The 21,444-nt window shown below is 44.3% G+C and overlaps 1 pseudogene; it reads right to left on the bottom strand.

Moving 5' to 3' along the window:
* Positions 1-11,765: 11,765 nt before the first annotated feature.
* Positions 11,766-18,982, bottom strand: LOC136503897 (uncharacterized; annotated as a pseudogene).
* Positions 18,983-21,444: the final 2,462 nt, after the last annotated feature.

Genomic DNA, 21,444 nt, shown 5'->3' on the forward strand with positions numbered 1-21,444 from the left:
TGTTTCACTTGTGAATCAAAAGTTGCTAATGTGGTTGTATCCGGGCAGGAGATGTCCTCATTAATGGGGACAGGGATCCCGATCTTCCGTCAGGTAGAGGTAACTATCGTTGTGACGGAGAATGACACACCGATCCGGCTTCAGATCGAAAGATCGTACCCTGCAATCTTAGCACCACAGCTCCTCTGGTTATCAACCAAGTCATGGACCAGGTTGACCTCGCCAAGAAGGCTAATCCCTGCCTGCGCAATGAAGAACACAAGCAAGAACAAGAAAGAACACAACCAAATTGCAGATGAATGATTAATCTCACGAAGTTGGGGTCTCACAAACCGATGAACGGCGAAACTGTTCTTAACAGAATAATCTAAGCAAAACCCCAAACCCTAATGGAGGGGTGGCGGCTGTTTATGAAGACTCTAGGGTCATGCAAGACCCCTGGATGCGCCCCTAATGGGCCCAAACACGATACATGGTCCAACGGACCAAAAGACAGTATCGCAGCACCCTGGTAGATTTCTGGATGCTGACTTGTGACCATGATTCCCGTTGATTCCGAACATATTTTGACATGAGACCACTTGGATTGGCTTCCTTATCAAATTAGCTTTCCATCCATATGTGGATCGTCGAAAACGGAGTCCGGATGCGTCCTGGGTAACTAGTTTAAGGCAGACTGGTCCTAGAGGCCGAGGCAGACTCGAAATCATGTTGGACCGGGCCTCCGGTTCCTGTTGGACGTCCTGACTGGTCATCATTGCCTCCACCTCTTCCTCTAAGTCCCTCATGACCCTCTCCAATGTTCCTAATCAATATAACATCATTAGGTAGCAATCTATTCTCAAAAGTATGAAAAGGATCACTTAAGAATAAGCTCACCTCTAAATTAAGTTGTCGCCTTCGAGCTTGGGTCATTGGACCTTGCATAATGGTTGGAGGATCAGCGGGTGCATCTGAAGGAGTGATGTCCTCATCATCTGGTGTGGCCCTTAGCCACTTGTGCGAGCCCAGTGCTGGTAGGCCACGTCGGTCATAACATCTCTCCTCGCCTCTTCAAGCAGCTCGTCCTCGAGATGAAAGTCGGGCATTGAACTCCTGTGGCGGCTCCCAAGTAGCATCATCGGCAGGTAGGCCCTGCCACTTTACGAGGATATGACAGGCACCACGATGAAGTTGGGCGCGCAGCATGTGCTCGGGAGCAGGTAGCAAGCGACCATCCTATACAGGCGGCACCGGTGGCGAAGTCGTCGGAGGGTCCCCTTGAACGGCTTCAGTAGCTCCACGTGGAACACATCATGGAGCCGAGCGCCCTCGGGAAGCTGAAGGCGACACGCCACTTGCCGCCCAATGCGCTCCACCAACCGAAATGGCCCAGCATAGCATAGACCGAGCTTCCCCTTGGGCCGATGCTCCAGTGAGTGGGTGGGGCAGTGAAGGAGGCGGAGCCACACTTAGTCGCCCACCGCAAACTCTAGCTCATGATGGTGGTCGTCGTAGTAGCACTTGGTGTACTGTTGAGCCTGGAGAAGACGCTCGCGGACCTTCGCAAGGAAAGTGTCGCGGTCTCGCAAGAGGGCATCCGCTGCCTCCGTTTGGGCAGTCCCGACGGTGTGTGGCAGGAGAGGCGGCGGCGGCCTGCCGTAGACCACCTAGAACGGCGTGGTGCGGAGCGCCGTATGGAACGAGGTGTTGTAGCAGTACTCCATCCACGAAAGCCAGTCGACCGAAGCATGCGGACCCCCCCCCCCCCCCCCGTGGTGCAACGAAGGTACATGGCTATGACCTTGTTGACGATCTCCGGCCATCCGTCTGGGGGTGGAATGCCATACTCAATCGAAGCTTGACGCCGGCCATCTTGAAGAGGTCTGGCTAGAGTTCGTCCATCTAATTCTTTTTTGCCTAGGTCTACCATTGATGTGCTTAGACACGTTGAAGAAAAATTGCTTTCCTTTTAGTAAAATTTGCTTAATATATCTATATCTTTATAGGAAAACTCAACTGTAAATTCTATCTCATACCGCGACGTTCTACATCATTATTGTTGTTTCAATCATTTGATCTTAAATAAACAATCATCTTATCTTCGCCTGTTGTCATCCGTCCTCAGAGTGCGCTTTTGGCTCCCACAATGGCACTAATTTATTGATTTTATTATATATAATATGTTAAATATGAAACATTAATTTATTGATTTTATTATTATTTTGATATGTTTCATGAAGGGAGGGCCTGGTGCAATCGGTAGAGTCTTATCGCCTATGACTGGAAGGTCCCGGGTTTGAGTCACGGTCTCCTCGCATTGTACAGGCGAGGGTAAGGCTTGCCACCGACACCCTTCCCTAGACCCCGCACAGAGCGGGAGCTCTCTGCACTGGGTACGCCCCTTTTTTTTATATGTTTCATATTTATTTATTTACTTCTACATAGATTAATGTATACATCTAAGTTTTTGAAACCTGTATTATCATTGAACCAGGACGATTCATGGATTTGAGTGGCAATTGTGTAGTTAAATCATATTTGCCTACCCAGCAACTCCTTTTCTTATTCTAAATTACATTTTCCCTTTCTGCTTCAGCATTACCTTTCTCTTTGTCTTTTCAGGAACGATCAAATCATGTATTTCCAGCCTTATCTTCTAACACTCTAAAATCCTACGGTAACTCGCGGGGTATATATTCTACTAATTAATTAATTAATTAATATATGACCTTATTTGTGCTGCTAGTGCATTTCACTTATTATCCACTGCACCTCCAGCTTGTACTGGTGGCTGTCGGCAAGTACTTGTAGCGGGAGTTTGTTAGGCACCATAGGCCCTGTTCGGTTTACCCTATATTCGGCTTGTTTTTTCAGTCGGAATAGTGTTTTTCTCTCCCAACAATTCAGTCAGAACAGTGTTTTCAGCCAGTTTCAACTAAGTTTCAGACCAGCGAACCAGCCAGAATAGGAGTAGTTGCAAAAGGGATCTGCGATTGGTTTGTTTGTTGTCTTGGTGACCGAATTTGTCGCGCTCTCATCCATCGCCTTCACCACTTGTAAAACATTTGATGTGCAGATATGGTTCACATGGAATGAATTCTGCACAGCCTCCAGTAGTTTTCACTTTAATTTCTTGCTCCAATACCAATAGCCTATATTTCGAAGATTGAGAAAAGCTGCAGCTGTCACACAGCAGATAGTGGTTCAGATGGATACACACGTAGAAACACCACAATGGCCATAAATGATACTCCCTCCATTCCTACATGTAAGGCGTGTTGCACGTTACATACACGTGTTTAGGCACATCACTGTCATAACGCGTCTAATAGAAACATACCACAGACACACGTTAAACACGCGACTATGATAAAACGAACACGTGAGACGCGTGTTACCAAGACGCGTCTGTGTCAAGAACCACAGTGTACGTGTTTATAGTAAGAATCATACTACAGACGACATTTATAAACACGTCTGTAGTATTTTTCTTACTACAGACGCGTGTTCTTGGCTATAGACACTTCTCGTCTACACGCGTCTATAGTATTTTCCTTACTACAGATATGTCTGTCTGTAGTAAGGAAAATACTACAGACGCGTATGTAGCCTACACCTGTTTGTAGCTCACATCACAAATATACACAGATATATATACACAGATCACATATATATGACATAGATCTCACATAAATGACATATATACATAGATCACAGCTGTTCATCACAAAGCTTTGTTCATCACACAGTTGACAGATATGATTGTTCATCACACACAACATAGATCACCAGGTAATTCATATGTATCTCCAATTCGATGTCACAGTGCCAAACTCATGAGCACAGTAGCAGCTAGGACAGATCGAATCAACATATATACAAAGGCACTTCACACAGCGCCTTTGTATTCCTCCAAAGCATCTAATCCAAGTTATCATGCACTAGTACAGATTGATTTATCATTGTCGCCACTTTCACTACCGTAGCGATAGAAGCGACAGTGTGATACCTCCACCGTCGGTTGGACCAATAGGGAGGCCTGCTAAGGAAGAAAACCGACAGTTGAAACTTCTAGCACCCATGGGTTAACAATAGATGCGGCAATGATATTTTCTCCATCGTATGAAAAGCCGAGCTGACTGAGATAGGATTTATGGCCGCCGGCCGTACACGATCGTTTGGTGTACCGGTGGTAGTAAATTCAACATGAGTTATTCCCCATTTTCCAACTACCCACAACACAGTTGCATCACCATTATTTTCCTACGGAGTAAGCCTCGTCTTCCCTGATGTGTATTAATTGCTCCTCTCCGCTTCTCCATCTTCAAGGTTGGCCTATTTAAGCCGGGGCTGGATGCGCTTCTCGGCAATCCACACACTTCTTCCTCCTTAGATATAGATAGATACAGAGAAAGCACTTGAGCCAACTATATATATTTTCTTCATCACCATGGCGCTCCTTCTCCAACTCCTCCGGCAGCAGTAGTGGCATTGGGAGAAGGCCTTCAAGATTGGGTACTACCGGCATTTAGGCGCAGCGGGGGCTACTCTATCTAGGTGCTAGTGGAAGTTTTGCAATTAAGGGGGTTCGCTTATTTGGGCAAGCAAAGGGGTACTGAATTCACTTTGGTATCCCTAGTTTGGTATCTGATATGCGTAGGGCCGCTAGGAAGGTGTTATGTCTGTATGTATAGTTGCCACCTTTCTGCCCTGCATATTTCTTGTACTGCCGCCGATTCATCAGTCCTGGTGCCCTGGTAATCCTTTCCTTCCTCTGGAGCAGCAGCGATGACGACGACGCTTCTCTTCCATGCCTCCTCTTCTTGCCTCTCTCTCTCCTGACCATTAGAGGTACAACAGGGAAGGTAAAGCACGTCACCGAGATGCTGGTGGAAGTTTTGTGAGGTGCTGCCTTGTCCTTAGTTTGCACTGCCTCTCTCCAGACTTGACTATGGGATGTAACTGTATTCGATAGGTCTTTGTTATTGTACACCCAGTAGTCTTCGATAGGTCTCTGTTATTGTACAACTGTGGAATGTAACTGAAGTTATCAATAAAATTACTGTGATGCTTGTTACTGTGTCGTTTATATATAGTTTTTGCCTTAAAAACAATTAATAACTGAATGGCTGTGATGCTTGTTACTTAATTTTTTATGTGTCCTAGTATTTGCCTTGGCTACACAGACATGAGATAACGCACCTCACTGAGATGGTACTAGGGTGGAAGTATTTGTCTTGGTTTATTTGCAAATTGGTTTGTTGTGTTTGCAAATTGTCATTATTGCAGCTCCCGTCGCTGTTTCATACGGTAATTCAGCGTTAGTGTTAGATTGCAAAGTGCAGAGAATCAAATGGTCCGCATCGTCTTCCCTGCTCCATTGCCCACGACTCACGTGGGTGGCCGTGGATGTCATGGACCTTGACTGTTGCCTTCTCCACTCATGTTTATTAGTGGAGATGACTAGAATAACTTGTATTAAGAAATTGAAAACATGTGCAAGGGAATCTAAACCGCATCATACGAGAAGGAAGGTAACTGTAACGAGTTTAGAAAGGAATCGTACTTGCATATCATTGTATTGAGGAGAATGAAGAGTTTATCATACAAATCCCCATCATCCAAATATATACATATCAACATTGATCTGCCCATAATCTACCACATACTTGTGAAGAACCTATCACACTCATTGTGAATCGTACACTCCTCACTGCAGAACATAGCCCACTCCTCCCAACCTTCCCATCCTGCGTGGTCGCCGCAGCATCAGCCTCTGAACTGATGTCTGTCCTGGCGACGCACCAGCATGGCTAGAGGAGGCAGATGACACTAGACTCACCCGGCGCCGGCCACCCAGCCAAGTCCTGCAACACCCACATGGCCTGTTGGAGGCACCGTGTACATTTCTCGTTCTTCCACGTCACATTCGCCGCCGAGCCAACTTCATCACCTTCGACCTTCCTCAACAACCACCGGGCAATGTTGTCATTGCCGACACCACTATTGGACCTGTGGAGCACAAGGGAGAGAACAAATGCAGCAACATCATGGCCTACCATGGCAGAGCGCTCAAGCATGTCGAGCCACAACATGAGTGCGCTGCGGTCTTCCACAAAGACGATGCGCATCCCAGTGTTGAAGGAGGCCTCTGGGTTGCCGATGCTAGCAAGCCTGGCGATGAGCTTGGTGCGGTACTTGTGGTCATAGAACCGCTTCCAGATCCTATGTTGCATCCCACGCAGCAGCACCCACCATTGTTGTATGCGTCATCCCACTACGGCATCACCGCACACCCTACACATCTACGAACAGGTTGCCCGCAGGCTGCCAAGATCTTCCATGGGATCCGCTATAGCCGTAGCGATGCGACTAGCAATCTCAGTAGCTATCTCTGTTGGGAGCTTCTCCATGGAACGAGGACACACGCGACGACAGCAAAAGATGGATCCTCTGGTCGGGGAGCGATGTCACGGTAGAGCGAAGCACTAGGGAGGGTTTGGGGATCAGAGCGGAGCAAGGTGAGTTCCAAAAAACCCTCTTGGGATTTTATGATCACTCTGTTCTTGAAGGTTCCGCGGCGTAGGGATGTCGAACGTCTTGGGGAAGTCAATCGTCATCCTCTGAACCTATATGAAAATGTGACAAAAATTCAGAATGAAAGAATCTTATCTTACTATCTTACTATTATCTAATTAGAGGCCACAACGGTGTAAATCTTGTGAACCCCGTAAACCGTGTGTGTAAACCATGTGAACCCCCTATTTTTGCATGTAAATTACCCACCTCTGCCATTACAAAAGATAATTCAAAGCAGTCGATAAGAATATAATAGGCTAGCAGTTCGTCACTTCGTCTCCCCCAAACTGCTTGGTTAGCGCTAGAGGGGCCGAGCCTCATGGTCGAGTCAATTTTCTCCATCCAGCTTCCAACACCGTTCCATCACCATTACTTCCGTCGAGAGAAGCATGCTCCACTAAGATAGTGCGAGATGTGGTCCCGCCTTAACTCCTGCTCTTGCTCAGTGCAATCGAAGGGAACTCCAACAGGCACCTATCTCGCCCATCCTTCTATAAAAGCAGAGGCTAAGGCGGGGAAGCAAGTACACGATTCCTTTTCTAAACTCATTACACTTACCTATCTTCTCGTTCTATCTTCTTCGTCCGACGCTTCGCCTCGACACCCCATCATTCAGATCTCATCCAATGGCAGATCGGGCAATGAAGCACCCAATGGAAGAGTCATCGGAGGTTGTCCCTGGTCATCCCCACATTCGTGCGATGCTGCGACAGGACGGGGAACATAGCTCGGCAGCGCCACCACCGGAGAGCCGATCCCCGCTTCTGGCTATCTCCTCTGACGACGACGGGGAGCAGGGGGGATGATGTCTTTGAGTTGGTGGAGCAGCTAGACATGGCCACCGCCGCCCTCCATGAGGAGAGCCGGGAGGCGGACCGGCTATGCCTCTCCATTGCCGCCGTGAAGCGAGAAACAGCCGCGACGAAGCTTGCTGCCGCTGAGGCCTAGACGTGCCTCGCTGGTAAGTCATTCGGCACAATATGATCTTGTTCTTTCACTATGTACGATGTTGTGTCTTCAGTTGTAGCATTTTCTTGTCTCCTATTCAGCCGTCCAGGAGCAGCTAACCGTCGCACAGGACGAGATGGCGGAGGCGATCTGCCTTCACTAGGTAGCCGAGGACAACGCATGTGTCTCCTCCCAGATGGTGGCCGAGAGCAACAGGCGCTACCAGGACCTCCATGAGGCAGTAGGCAACGCCGTCCATGTGCTTTCGCCTCCTACGCCTGCAGGGATGACCCTAGCGAACCACCTCCGCACTGTGCTGCCGTGGTTCATGGGGGTGGCCACATACTGCATTTGCCTATGGGCCACTTTGGCCATGGCCGTCGCGTAGCTTTGGCTGGGTAAGGACCTGACCGTGGTGGAGCCAGGGTTCCTAGGAGAGATGAGCTATCGGCAGCGTGAGAACCTGATCGATGAGTTCTCCACCATGGGCAATGGTGTCTTGGCTGCGGTGGATGTAGAGGGCATCATTGGTAACGCTCCCCACAAGTAGTTCGATTGTAACATGCCTCTACATCCAGAATAAAAATGTTCATAATATTTAGTAGTTATTACTTTGAGTTCATCTCTGTTTGCTGTGAGTTGAACGTTCCATTTGTGCGCCTTAGAGTTCATAGACCGTATGACACATCCATCATTAGTAGGTTCTAACATCTCCTAATCACCACCGCTGGTAGCCTTCACCGCCACTTTCATCAATTTCCAAGCCCACGCGCGAGTCCTACGCGTCACTCCCACGCGTATTTACAAAGTTTTGCAGAAATTTGCATTCCCGCATCTGATATAGTTCCTTACAAAGGATGCTCCCCACTGTACCTTTCTCCTCCTTAGTGTTGCTATTCCTCATCACCGCCCCTGGTCCCTAGTGCCGAACAGCGCGACCGCCCCTACTTAGCGGCGTGCAAGCCGCCAGTCACCACCGACAAGCTAGTGCTCCACGTCGGTACGCCTCACCGACAGGTAGATAGCACAGATCCACTAGTGACCAGGCTGTTACTCATCACCGCCGTCGCTGCTCGAGCTCAATGCCGCAAGATCCAAAGGCAATGGTAATGCTTTCACACTTCCCTTATGCATTGTTCTTGGATTTTTATTCCCTTCTTCACTCATTTGAGTACGAATGAAGCTTCCATCTGATTATTAACGAGATCACAAACACATCCCCATAGTCACTCCTTCTCTGATTTAGGCGATAGTGCCGCCACTTCCATCACCATCCCCGCTCCACCAGATCCTCGTCAAGACGGAGGAGGAGGCCCCCAATAAGAGGAACGAAGCGACCATCCTCACAGACCATGTCTTGGTCCTCTTCCTCAGTCGCCTCACCGCCCGCTCCTTGTGCAGCTACAAGTGTGTCTATCGCTCTAGGAATAGCCTCATCTCAGGATCCGAGTACCATAAGGAGTTGCCTAGATTCTCGCTGGATTCTTCTACCGCAGCTAGAAATGCAAACACAACTTCACCAGCGTCAACGGTGAATACCCCTCCTTGTCCTTCTTGCCCTTCCCCATTCAAGATGTCGTGATCTCAGTTTGCTCCCGGGGCCTCATCCTATGCTGGTACTCTGGGTTTTGCTACGTTGTCTACAATCCGATGACTAAGAAATGGTTGCTATTGCCAGGTAGCAACCATTCATGTGGTTTAGCCTGCTTGGGGTTCGATCCGATAGTCTCCTCGCACTTCCATGTGTTTGAATATGGGATCAACAATGATGACTTCTTTGGTGTCAACATCTACTCATCTAAAACTAGAGCATGGATCTTTAAAGAATCTGAATAGGGCGAGGGTATTGTAGTATCCACATATGGAAAAGGTGTGTTTGTTAATGGTTTAGTACACATGCTGGAGTTCACCTAGATAGTTGATGTTGATATGGAGGGAAAGACATGGAGGAAAATTCATAGGCCAACTGGTGATGCAATCTCCATCCATGAAGCTCAGGGTTAGTTGTGTTTATGTACTATTGATACTTTGAATAGGTATGAGCTTTCAATCTAGATCCTTGGAGATTATTGTACTAGTAAATGGATATTGAAGCATAAGGTGACCACGCTGGAGCTATTTGGAAAGAAGAATATTGAAATTGGTACCGAGGTTTGTGATGCGGCCTATAGAGTGATTGTAGTTCATCTAGAATAGAATTTGGTTTTCCTTGTTGGGAGGACAAAACACTGCTTGCATATGATATGAACCACAGTAAAGTTCATTTCCTCCCTGCGCGAGCCATCGACTATCCTAGAAGTACCTGGAAACTATTATGTATGAGCGGTGGACCTCACTATCTTCCTTATGTTCCCTTATTCATGGAGTCATTAGCAGAATAGTAAAGGTGCATATGTTGTATTTTGTTATAATTATGTCATGCCTTTGTTCAGGTAAGTAGTTGTTTTGATTCTATATATAGGCCAATTTGGACTTTGTAACTAAAGGAATGGTGTGCTGAATATTATTAATTATGCTGCTTTGTGTAGGTGGAGTCTAAGTGCTTTTAAACAATTTTCCTGCATTGGCTAGGAGGAAGAAGAGGGGTTCCATGGTGCATTGCCTACCAATTCGAAGGATGCATTAATTATATTCATTTTTGCCTAGCAAGTAGGAGTGCCACATAGGAGGAGCATAGCTACGTTGTTTCGTTATATAAGTCTGTAGAGATCAGTACCTTTAGTTTGCAATCTATGTACCGCTTGTGTTAGGACATCAGTTGAGAAAGATATTATGGTAAGCGTCCATTGTTATTGTAAGAACATGGTTTATGGATGCAATGATTATATTTGTATGCTTTGTGTCTAGTAAGCTATTAAGGGTCGTTTATTGTATTGTTATCACCACCGCCGTTGGTGGTGCAAACGTCCAACACCGTCGCTATATGGATTATGTGGCAGGGATAAAAGTGTATCACTGCCGAATCGTTTAGTAACCCAACACTGACTAAACGATCATCAAAGGCGGATCATGGTGCAAGGCGACGATGACCATGACCTTTGTACTGACAGTTCATATGTTGAAGCGATGGTGATGTTTACCTCTATAGATGTCTCGGCCGTCGAAGCGACAGCGAAGCTGCACCATAGACAGTCGGGTCGAAGTACAAGGCGACGATGCTGGCGACCACTACACAAGCGGTTGATGTGCCCACATGACAGTGATGCTAGCCTCCACATAGATGGATCGTTTGCCAATGCGGCGGTGTTAGTGTATACCCACAGACGGGTCTTGCTCCAATGTGACGAATGTAAGGACCTTATCACGGATGGATCATAAGCCAATACAACGGTGTAGTATACATCGTAATTGGTCTTAGATTTTGACGGTGAGGGCTATGACCATCACTACCGATAGCTTACTACCAAGGCCAAAATGCGGCTACGATGGGGGTTACGATGTGGCTGTGAAATATCTGACTGTAGTAGTGATGGTATATTTGCACAATGAAACTCACCTTTTTCATCGCTGATCTGCGACACAATAAACAAGATGATCTTCTCTCTAACATACTCCATGTTGATTGTAGTGGCCAGCCCTTCAAATTCCTAAGACAAAGAAAGATAGTCATAAGATGAAGTTGCACATGTGTATAGCCATCATCCATAAAATGAAGCTGCACAATAAGAGATGACAATATATATATATATATATATATATATATATATATATATATATATATATATATATGACATCAACAGTACAAAAAAAATACTAGTAAATATATATAAGCCAGCCACAGTCTACAAAAGGATCATAGAAGATCACAACAGCAGATATATGACCACAAGAGAGGATCAAGGCATTCTAGCAGCAACAAAATTACTAGTAGATCACAACAGCTGGGCACTAATAAATACATATATATTTGCAATCATACCTAAGGATCATCCAAATTGGCCTGTCCCATCGCAAGCATCAAGTTGTGGGCCGCATAGAACCCACATGTGTGTGGTCCAGACCTTGCTGCTGGCACTGCGAACATATGAAAACACATGGTTAATAATTGAATTGAAACACTACTTCACAATTAAAAGTGAAGCACTACTTACTAGAATTTTGGTGGCATGGGCCAACTTCAATTTTTTCTGCCCTTTCTTTGGCCTTGGTTGGAAATTGCCAAAAGCCCTACACATACATGAGTTGTTATCAATTTTTTACTTCCAATAACATAATTAAGAAAGAAATACATGAGTCAATAGTAGGTTAGAAAATACTCACTCATCTATCATAGATTTCAACGGACTCAAATCTGACTTCCTGCCTCTATTGGAGTCGAGGTACATCACCTTCTGCCACTTTGGAATGATGATAATAGCGATCTAGTGCCCACCACAGTTATGCACATATTCTAGATACACCACGCTATAACCTCTATCAGTGTTCATAGTCTTTATTGATAGTGGATCTAGATCAAGAAGGCCAACTGACACAGATGTGGCCCTAGCTTCTACAATCAGGCATCTAGGAATAAATAAGTATACAAAAGCAATTTAGCAAGGAAATATATGAAGAGCATCCCTAGCTAAAAATAAACAAGTTTAGAAAATAGATGAAATTGTACTTACAGTGTCAAGTAGTGAAGAAGTTCTACATCCAATACATCAAGTTTGAAGAGGTCAAACAAGTCATCTAATCCCACAATGAAAGGCTCAGATTCTGCATCATGCAAAAATGCTGGCACTTGATCACAACAACCATCCTGGCTTTCCTTTGCTCTTCACATTCTTTCATGTACCAAGCATGAAGAGCAACACACCCAGGTCCTGCCTTCTCAAGCTCTGTTTCTGATAGGAACGGCTCTCCAAATTTGAACTTGGTGTTGGCCTGTGTCCATACAGAACCCACACGGGCACTCTTAGATGATTTGGTGGGTTTCTCCACCTTTTGCTGCTTGGCACCCACCTGCTGCTCTAGTTTGCTGTCACTCTTAGCTGCTCTAGGGTGTGTTGGTGGGTTAGCTGGAGCAGTTGTGGACTTAGCTGGCTTCAGCGCTGGCTTTGGCACTGCCACAGTCTCCTTTGAAGCACTCTTTTCTACAGTAGTGCCACTCTTTGCCTTCTCAATAGTTGCACTCTTAGAGGTATTCTTCGCCTTCTCATAGCCTACCACAATGCCCTTTAGATTGCTTTTGGAGCCCCTAGGCAGTGGAGGTCTTGTTGATTTTGGAGAAGAGAGCACCTTTGGTGATACCACAAGATGGCCTCTCCTCCACTGGACCCTCTTGTATAGAGTATGTCCAAGAGTTCTTACCTCATCACTTGGGCACGGACTCAGTGGTCTGTCCTCATGTTCAGGATATACATAATCAATATGTACAATGGCATAATGTTCCTGTATTGGTTGTGAACATAGCTCACTTTGCTGTGGGAACACCCGACCCCTTGCTACCTCCATCTGATAACCTCTAGGGTTGATTACAAGGGTACACAATGTTGGCTCTATTAGAAGGTCCATAGTATCTAGATCTGGAGTTGCTTCAAGTCCGTCGAAGTAGTCTTTCTCGACTGCATCTGAGGCTGAGGCACAGCTGCTCTTCCGACCACCTATAGGGCTAGAGGTGTTGGAAGGCAACTTGAAATGCACTCCTTGGTCATGCATCATGGCCATGATATCATGTGTGATCTTCTTAGCAAATTCTTCTATCACTTGGTTTCTAACTTCTTTGATGGCTTCCACATCCACATCACTTCTTGATTGCTTCCTCTTTTTGTACATGCCGGCGTAGTCCGACCAATGCTTCCAACCACTGTAACTAGACACACCACGCACGCGCCTTGTCTGTTCTGGGCTGGCCAAGACCTCTGTGAGCACATCCTTTTCCCTAACCAAAGTGAGCCCTAAAGACTCAAGGGCTCCTTGCTTCTCTATAATTTGCTTAGATACACTTTTAGCTGCATCTTTCAACCAACGAATCCTAGCGCTTCCTTCTAACTTAACCAAAGTACTCCATGCACACAGCCAATTCCTTGGGTGGCCACTTGGAAACTTGTCCCAAGGATTACTGATGCCTTGGGCGGCTAACTCCCTATCCTCCTACTCTCACTTTATGGCTTTCCTATCATACCCTGCTGTCCCTAGACAGTGGTCATGCAAGTTCCTCTCTCGAAGCTTCTTGTATTTCTCACTTGCTGCCTTTGCTTCTTCGCTGTCCTTCAGTTTCAAAAAGTTTGTCCAATCTTCTTTCGAAATGTATGTGTGCTTCAACGTGGCATCCAACCCTTTGTTGATGAAATCATGTAAGGTCGCTTTTGTGGGTTCTCCAACATTTGGCTACCATCTGCATTGTCTTCTTACACGTAATAGCCTTCAATGCTTCTAGAAACTCCAACCAAGGCTGGACACACTCATCAAATAAAGTTACCTTGTCTTCTTCACTTAGTGAATTGAATGAAGGCAGGACCAAGGAGATCCTTTGTCTAGCAATCAGACCATCCAACCTCCTCATTCTTATCTAGACCCTCTTCTTTGTGGGAATCCCTGCCAGAGTGAGCTCCGTGACTACTAGCTTGTCTTCTAGTCATCGAGTGACTGTCCTCTTTCTTCTCCGAGGTCCACGAGGAGGTTTAGATTGCTACGCCTCTGTATTAGCATCTCTCTCTTAGTCCCTTGCATTAGCATCTCTCTTCCTCCTCTTCATTAGCATCTCTACTGTGTCCCTCCTCTCCAGTGTTAATTAGTTTTTCATCTTCATTTAATGATGATGCCATAGATGCATGATTAGACACCTATCAAACAAAGGTGAGTAAGGTTTTTAGTGAACATGATAGAGCGCTGCCATGTAACCGTAAGTAGTGTTAGTATATCACAAAGCTGCATCTTACCATTCTGATAGGAAACTAACAGTAGTCAACAGCTAGCAGCGCAGACACCTTTTAGAGCACCGCATATCCATGTTTGACATGCAGTGAAAATAGCACCAAGAATAGTTTAGGCAAAGTTTGAAATGTCATGAGATCATGTACAATTCAGAATAGATAATAGTATTATAAGCAGTGTTTCTAATGACAACACACCTACAGCTATTGTTCATCTATAAAGAAAATATGCAGTAGAAGTTGAAGCTCATTGTGTAGCTATAGAAAAGTAGTTGCACTAAAATTCAGTGGCTGCCTATGACAACACACATAGATAACAACATTGTAGTAGTCAGCTATTCAAAGTTAGGCTAGCCCTACAACTAAAAAATATGGACCTAGTAGGATATCCATTTTTAGGTACTTGTTGAAATTGTAGGCATAGCTAGGATAGTGTAGGCATGTAGGCTATCCATCTTCAGCTAACTTAGACTAGTACTAGAGTAGAACACTCAATGTTTTCAAGTCTAGAGGAAGTGTTCAACATCTAAAGTTCAGCTAACTTTAGTCTAGAACAAGTGTTCACCAAACATGAGGTACAGAACACTCATAGAGGTACCGATCAACACATGTAATTAGATCAGGGACAGAACATCTAAATTCATTTACAAGCAACACATGTAATGGCTATTTTATACTGATCATCAAGCATAAGGATAGTATCACAACACATGTTATCTTCACAAAGAGTGGAAAAAGAACTAACAAGCATAAGCATAGTATGACAACACCGACATCTCAATATTCTATAGCTCTAGAGCAAGTGTTCAAATCTACAATTTTAGAGCTATAGTTTTAGGCTACATTCTCTCTGGCAGGGAGCACACAACAAGCACAAACTAAGCACACAACAAGATAAGATCCAAGCAAGCATAAACTAAGATATTTCCATCAATCAATTGACCTGAAAAGACCAAAGAAAAGCGGGAAAGAAGACTGGTACCTGCGGCGACGAGCTTGGCACAGTGGTGGGGGCAGGCGAAGACCTCAAGGTCGAGGAAGGGATGTTGGTCCTCCACTGGCCCTACACCTTCACCATTGACGGGTGCCTACTCCTTGGTCCTTGGCGGACAACGTCAGAGACGAAGGCAGCTTGGACCTTGGCGGACTACGGTGGCTAGCGTTGGAGACAGAGGAGGAGGCGGGTGAACGGTGGTGGCGCATGGACGACGGCGTGTGGATGGCAGGCAGCGGTGGGATGCGACAACGGCGGCGTTGAACGGCGGCGTGGGTGGAACCCTAGAATCACGGAGGCGGTCAGATGCGGATGCGGATGCAAAAAGAAAGGGGACGATTTCCCTTGCTAGTGAGGACTTTGGAAATAAAGGGCAAGCAAAAACAATTTTTTTACTATAGACGCGTGTAGCCAAGACATGTCTGTAGTAATAAAAAAAGCCACAAAAAATGTGTCCCACCCAAGGATCGAACCCAAGACCTCTGGTTCTAGAAGTAAGTGTGTTACCATTGTGCTATGATCGTGAGTTCGATCATAGCACAGTTTTAATTTTTAAAAACATAACACTATCGTACGTTGTGGTTTTGACACGTTGGCGTATGGTCCTGCATAACAGAAGGGATGAAGGGGCAGACTTGTTGAACCCCACCTATCGGAGTCATGCCTCCCCCCAAGTACACCTCCCCTGTCTCTGTCCCTGTCCCACATGCCCTCCCCTGTCTCTGTCCCTCTCCGACCGATAGGTTCCGCACCGATGATTAGGGTTGGAGGTGAGTGTTACGACAGCACCGCTATAGGAGTCACGCGCAAGTTCTTTACCGTCACCTGCTGCTCATATTAGTAAGTCAAGTGCGTGTTCATCTCGGTGGTCCGCTTCAAGCGGCCAAGGTGGTGGTGGCTACAACGGTCAGGGTTCGTTGGTGCCCTACCACATTTTGCCTCTTGCGTATGAGCCTCGGTAGAATGCTACTGCAAGATGAAGGCACTTGTAGGTGGATCTCATGGAGTAACGGGTAGCCAGGCCATAGGTACTACAGGTGCCAGAAGTCTAGGGTAAGATTTTCATGAAATCCCCAATTTGGTTGATATTCCTTGCTATCTTCGATGTGGCAAGAATGTGGTGAAGTTGTAGACTGCGGAGGACTGTGGGTTCTATGTTTGGGCGGACCTAGAATCATTAGATTTCATGAAGGAGTTACTGCAAGACCTTCGAAATGCTATTTGGGCGCTGAAGAAGGAGAGGAATCGTGGTGTTGCTAATGAAGTCATGGACAGTACAATGCAGCATGGTCTGGATGTTGAGAATATGAACCACTTCTTATAGAAGGAGCTCCTAAAGAAGGATGAAGAGCTGGACGCCAAGGAGAAGGAGTTGTAGGCCAAGGACAGGGAGTTGGAGGACAAGGTTAAGGAGTTGCAGGCCAAGGATGAGCAGTTGGCAGCATTGGAAGCAAAGATAAAGAAGAAGAAGAATAGGTGCCTTGAAATCTTTCTATGTGTGTGTGTGTTGTGATCATGTTGGTAGCCATGTTGGGTAATGTAAAGATGGCATGATGGCTGTTAAATGAATGTGGTAGTAGTAGTCAATTTGGCACTGATATGTTATCTGGAACCCCTTATTTTGGTGTGTTTGTAAGGAAAATGATGATGATGGTAATGTCAGTTTAATGGTTCAAGTGATTTCTCTTTTTAAGGATGATGGTTGTAAGGAAAATGATGATGATGGTAATGTTTATCTGGAACCTCTTATTTTGGTGTTGTAGCCTCCCTGTCCTTGCCCTGGTTCCCCTAGGACCAGCATGGCTTGATGAAGCTTGACTTGCACCCTGTAGTATTTTATTCACAAAAGAATTCCTGCTACGCGTGTTCTTAAGAATCGTCTATACTAATTAAATACTACAGACACATGTATCCAAGATGAGTCTACGCATGTAGCAAAGACGCGTCTGTAGTAATAAAAAAAGTCGCAAAAAATTATGTCCCAACCAAGGATCGAACTTGAGACCTCTGGGTCCAGAAGTAAGTGTGTTTCCATTGCGCCATGTAAGGAGTTCAAACAAGAAGTGGTTTTAATTGGTAAAATAGGGTCAGTGGCTATTAAATTGATTGAAAGATTGATGAATAAGTATGATTTCTCTTTTTAATCTCTGGATAAAACTTGTAACTAGTCTTTCTCCATCGTACTAACTTCAAATTTGATGATTTTTTCCTAAAATTTTGTAAAGTCATGCTCTATCAATTTATTGTGTTCTTATAGCTATTATTTTTGTCATCTTTTCATGTGACTTTGTTTTATTAATTGAAAATTTGAATTTCAAGAAATGGCAACTTCATTCAACATTTTGAAGCAGTAAATGTTTTCAGCTGAAAAAGTCATGAACATAAAAGTTGTAGAACTGATCAAGATCTATAACTTTTATTTTGGTCATTTATTCATTCGACAAAGTGGTAGTAACATTGTTCACAAAATTTACATATCTCTCTTATAGTTTATGAAACCATATGAGAGATATGTAAAATTAATGAACAATGTTACTATCACTTTATTGGATCAACAAATGACCAAATAAAAGTTGTAGATCTTGATGAGTTCTACAACTTTATTGTTCATGAGTTTTTCAGATGAAATCATTTGATGTTTCAAAATGTTGTTTGAAGTTGCCATTTCTTTAAATTCAAAATTTAAATTGTTCAAACAAAGTCACATGAAAAGATGACCAAAATAAAAGTTGTAGATCTTGAGGTGCTCTACAACTTCCATGCTCATGATTTTTTCAGCTGAAATCATTTGGTGTTTCAAAATCTTGTTTGAAGCTATCATTTTTATATTCAAATTTTGAATTATTCAAACAAGGTCACATGAAAAGAGGACCAAAATAAAAGTTGTAGATCTTGAGAAGCTCTACAGTTTTCATGTTCATGACTTTTTCATCTGAAATCATTTGGTATTTCAAAATTTTGTTTGAAGTTGCTATTTCTTGAAACTCAAATTTTCAATTGATAAAACAAAGTCACATGAAAAGTTTTCCAAAATAAAAGTTGTAGATCTTGATGAGTTCTACAACTTTGATGTTTGCAACATTTCCATTTTAGATCATTTACTGTACTAAAATTCTACTCAAAGATTTGAAATTCAAATTATCAAATTTTGAAATGTATTTTGTATTTTTTGTAAAGAAGAAAATATAGAATCCTATATATATTAGCAATTTTTTTAATATATATTATTTATACAAGTATAGAACAACAAAAATTATTATATACATTTACTTTGTGTTTTTGTGATATAGAAAATACATATTTATTAATTCCTATAGACGCGTGTTGCTAAAACGCGTCTGTAGTAATTCTTTTCTACAGCGCGTGTTGCTAATACGTGTCTGTAGTATTTGTTACTGCAGACGCGTGTAGCCAAGACGTGTCTGTAGTAGCTTCTCTCGCCTCAACAGATTGAATTGTCGTGTCCCTTCACCTACTGCCACGTCCACTCGATCAACTAAAAAACTGCCGCCACCGTTCACTCGCATTCACTCGGCTTTGCCTTCCCCGCCTCCACTCCACTCGTCTCCCCCGCCGCCGCAGCCGCCTCCACTCCTCTCGCCTCCCCTGCCACTGCAGCCATCAAGATGACAAGGCTAGAGAAGTGGTGGAGCCAGAGGGACCCACACACTAGGAGGTTCGCCCCTTGCTCTTCACCTGCACCGAGGTTAGTGAAGAAGGAGGCCGTCCTGGCCGCCCCGCTGGGGTTCAAGAAGAACTATGGGACGACATCTGGGAAGAAGGCCATGCCCGCCTCATTAGTGGCGGTGAAGAATAAGGCCACGCGCTCTTCCTCGGTGGCGGTGAGGACGGCGATGAAGAAGCTGGTGGCAGCGCGGAGGAAGGAGAAGAAGCCGGCGGCGCCAGAGGTGGATACCTCATCGAATAGCGAACTAGTGGTGGGGAAGTGCAGCCACTGCTTTGAGGGAAACGAGATGTGCCGTTTATGGCTCTGCACCGGCATGAAATGCGGCCAAGTTGGCAGTTCAAGCTCCAAACACAGCCAGGTTTTGATTCTTCTGATATGTTTGTGATAAATTTATTGTGAACATGCATGTCACTGCCTAGGTGCTGGTGGATATGAGGCTGCTATGCTTGTGCTCTCTATTGTGTTTGCTCTGCTATGCTTGAAGTTTGTTTCCTTTCCTTCAAGAAGATTATTAGTTTTTACATGCCTACCGCTTATCTTCTTAGTTAAGTAGCAAGTAGGTCATGCTAAATGCTTCTAATGATGCTACAGACCTATGTAATGAGGTGATAGTTTTTGCTATTTTAAGTAGCTGATATAGTTGTTAACTATTGTGATTTGCATCAGCTATAAGTTAAAGAGACCAAATTTTGGATAGTTGTCCTACTCTATAACCATTTTGGTTGTTTGTGAATCTTGATGCTTTTAAAGTTACTCAATTTGACTTCTTGGTAATTCTATCAATGATGTATATTGTGTATCAGCTTTTAGTTTTATTGAAATAAATTTTAGAGGAATGTTTTGTTTCAGTTGACATACAGTTCACGTTTTGTAGCATTGCATCTTAGAGGAATGATTTGAAGCCTATATATATTGTGCATCTTTTAGTTTCATAGTGCTCTTATTGATGAGGTACTCTTATTGACACCTACCTATAACTGTTTCTGTGCATATATGTACGCTCGATCTTTTGAGGTCCCTGCAAGTACCATGAATGAGGCCCTAGAGGCAGTGGTTATGAAACCACTATAGGAAAAGCTCACCACTATTCTCTGGACGTTTGACGACGTCAAGGAGTTGTAGAACAATCAGGCTGAGGAAATCAAAGAATTGAAGAAGAAGCTAGTTGAGAAGGAGAAGGGAGCTACGAAAATGGACGCCTTTGGTGTCCTGCTGGTGGGCATGTCTCAGAAGGTGGAGGAGCTCCTCAAGAAGGTGGAGGATGTCCTGCCTAAGAAGATCAACTGATCATGGTTGAGAAGTGCTAAACATGACCTAGAGCAGTGATGCCCTTAAGTTATTAAGTATATGCATTTGTATGGACACCTTAAGTTAGCTATATATGTACTGTGTGGTGATATGCATGCTGTATGGACACCGGCCTGATGACCTTATGTTTCTATCTATGTATATATATGTTATATGTGGTGCCTATGTGTGTTGCTGCGATAACCATAGCAGTCACATGATGCCGCTGGTGATATATACGACCAAATACATGTTAATTAGCTATATATATGTGTGTTGCTCATAAGTGTGTTACTGGATGCTCATATGCTGCTCATATGCTGATATGCTCATATGCTGCTCATATGTTGCTCCTGTGATATGAATGGATGATTATGTGTGTTGCTCATTTGTGTCCTGATATGACACATCAAATTCCAGCAGCATATATACCCTATGCATGTCATGAGAGATCAAATGAAGTAGTATTGATAAGCAAATTTCAGCATACATCCACAAGGTACCACACACATTACAAGGGGCTGTGGGTATAACACTACAAGCAAATTAAGTTTTTAAAATTTACACCAGAAAGCTCCTATCTCTTAGAACTGACATTTTAGAGTTGCCTCCTATCTCTCTGACCTCCAGCTCCTATCCTGCATAAATAAGCTAAGTTCAACAAACTTGCTATGCAAAACTAAAGGTAGCAGCATGCTATTGAAAACTAATGAAGTCTCTTGGAATCACTCACATGAGCATCATTTTTTGCGTACTTGCCATTTTTTATGTCTTTTTGCCATAGGGGCATCCTCTTTACGACCATCTCTTAGGTATGGAGTTAGCTCGCTCACGAAAATCACAGGGAGGATGGAAGTATCCAAAGGAGGGACTTCATTGGATTGATTGAACTCTTTCTTGTCCACTGGATTTTTAAGTCTGACAACCCGCTTTTTCCCCGGGAGAACCACTGGTCGTTTCTTATTTCTAGTGTCACGCACATAGAAGACTTGGGAAAGCTGACTTGCGACTACAAATGGCTCTTCCCTATACGCAACTTATTCAAGGGCAATGGTAGTGAAGCCATACTTGTCTTTCATGACACCCTAACTTCCCTAAACCCATCGACA

This window comes from Miscanthus floridulus, chromosome 14 (genome assembly GCF_019320115.1).
Source record: "Miscanthus floridulus cultivar M001 chromosome 14, ASM1932011v1, whole genome shotgun sequence".
Lineage (NCBI taxonomy): Eukaryota > Viridiplantae > Streptophyta > Magnoliopsida > Poales > Poaceae > Miscanthus > Miscanthus floridulus.